Raw genomic sequence first — 2,500 nt, 5'->3', positions numbered from 1 at the left:
ATATATATATACATAAAGAACGACCCAAACTGTCTTAGCGAGTTGGTACATGGAAATGCGTTTATACAAAAGCTTTACACCATTTTCAAACAAACATTCATTAATTTTCCTACTTATTTTCTATTTGATTCAGTGTAGCGTTGTAAACTTCTCTTATGTGGGGGCTAGGACGGTGCCCCTTTCAGAGGACTTTGTTACGTGCAATTTAACGAACCATGCCTTTGGTCCAACACGCTGGTGGCAGAGTTCCAACCACCAACACCTCGAACACCGCCGCAAATACCGACGCTCTAACCAACTCCACCAGCGAGCATCCTATATACCATATACCATCGTAACTATTTTAGGAATTTTTGTTTTTTAGCTGTATATGTAAATCTCATCTTACAAATATGTGTCTACTGCCTATGTATTACAAATTTCGAAGTTATGCGTAAGCATTTTGCATTAGTTTCTAATTTATTTAGGTCATTTTAATCTATTCACTATACTTCGTTATTTTGGATGTGCTGTGTCTTGCTGCATTGCTTCTGACCCAGGGCAATGGGAGAAATGCAGGGATGACCCGTCATCCAGGAGGAGCCAAGATAAGAGGGAGGGAGGGAGGGAGGGAGGGAGGGAGGGAGGGAGTGAATGGGAGTTGAATGGTGGGGATGAAATGGGTGGGAGTGGAATTATGCCTTTTGACTTTGGCTACCCCCCTTGTACGGGGGAAAAGCCATTGGTATACTTTATGTACTATATTTCATACAGAGATCTTATCATTGGCATAAACATCGAGAACCTGTTTTCCCACAGACAAATGTTCATTTATCATTGCTACTATCGCTGGCGCTGTTAATAATGTCTATCTATATACCAAAAGGGCTTTCTCCCCCTTACATGGGAGGTAGCCAAGCGAAAAGGCATGCACCCACTCCCACCCATTCCACTCCCACCCATTCCAGTCCCATCCACCACCCTTTCCTCCTCCCTCATCTTAGCTCCTCGTGGATGACGGGTCATCCCTGTATCACGCCCACTGCTTTGGGTCAGGAGCAATGCAGCAAGACATAGTACATCCACAGCAAGGCCGCTTCATATAATTGGCGACCCCACCTCTTCTCTGTTCCCACATGCGGAAAATAGAGAAGACAGGAAGAAATAGTGGTAGTATTATTAGTGTTACGGTTAGTGGTGATAGTATTACTGCTAGTGGTGATAGTGATAGTAGAGAAAGGAGGGAGGAGGCGGTGGAGTTAGTGGTGGTGGTGGTAGCAATGGTAATTACTTTCTTATCCTTAGCATCATTACCATTAGTATCACCGTTACGACTATCTTTGTTACTACTTCAGTCACACACACACACACACACACACACACACACACACACACACACACACACACACACACACACACACACACACACACACACACACACACACACACACACACACACACACACACACACACACACACACACACACATTGCAAACCGGCACCCTATTTCCGGGCGAGCAAGGAGTTGTGCGTGCATGTGTGTGTGTGTGTGTGTGTGTGTGTGTGTGTGTGTGTGTGTGTGTGTGTGTGTGTGTGTGTGTGTGTGTGTGTGTGTGTGTGTGTGTGTGTGTGTGTGTGTGTGTGTGTGTGTGTGTGTGTGTGTGTGTGTGTGTGTGTGTGTTTGTGTGTGTAAGTATGTGTAAGATAACAGTATTACCATATACAGTAGATCGAGCCATATACGAACTCTGAGCCCTGACGTGATCCAAGACCGTGGTGAATCACACACACACACACACACACACACACACACACACACACACACACACACACACACACACACACACACACACACACACACACACACACACACACACACACACAGAGTTAGCAACAGTAAAGTAGGGCAAACATGTGCCTTATATCGGTTATGCAATATATAGCTTCAATTGCAGTTCCGGAGTAACACGGTTGCAAGGGGAGGGAGGAGGGGAGGAGGAGGGGGAGAGGGGGAGGGGAGAGGGGGGCATTCAACTGCATTAGAAGGCTTAGTGGGGAGATTAGGGATACGAGCAGGGGGTCGAGGGAGCTGCTTTGTGGGGGGGGGAAGGGGTGTGCAATGAAGCCGGCACGAGGGAATTGGGGGAAGGGGAGCGGATGTTGGGAGTGACTGGGGGGGGGATATTTACAAAGGTACAGCAATGAGCAAAGATTTTGACCCAGTTTATCATTCTATATAGGATAAAAAAAATTTTTTTTAACTCGAATTACTATCAAGTTTTTTATCTAGGATATTTTTTTCTTTTCTTTCCGTGCTGTACTTGAGATATTTTATTCTGTCTAGTACCGTGAGATTTTATCCAAATGTGAGATAACTCATAGATTAATGTGGTAATTATACAATCATAAGAAATGTATCAATATTTACACAAACAGTACCATAGAACACATGAAGACTTCTTCCAAAAAATGCGCATAGAAGGGCATCAGCTTTGTAAAAAAAAAAATAATAATAAATAAA

The sequence above is a fragment of the Oratosquilla oratoria genome, chromosome 28, assembly GCF_046742065.1.
Source record: "Oratosquilla oratoria isolate Oo_2021 chromosome 28, ASM4674206v1, whole genome shotgun sequence".
Classification (NCBI taxonomy): domain Eukaryota; kingdom Metazoa; phylum Arthropoda; class Malacostraca; order Stomatopoda; family Squillidae; genus Oratosquilla; species Oratosquilla oratoria.
Note: the sequence above shows the minus strand (reverse complement) of the source record.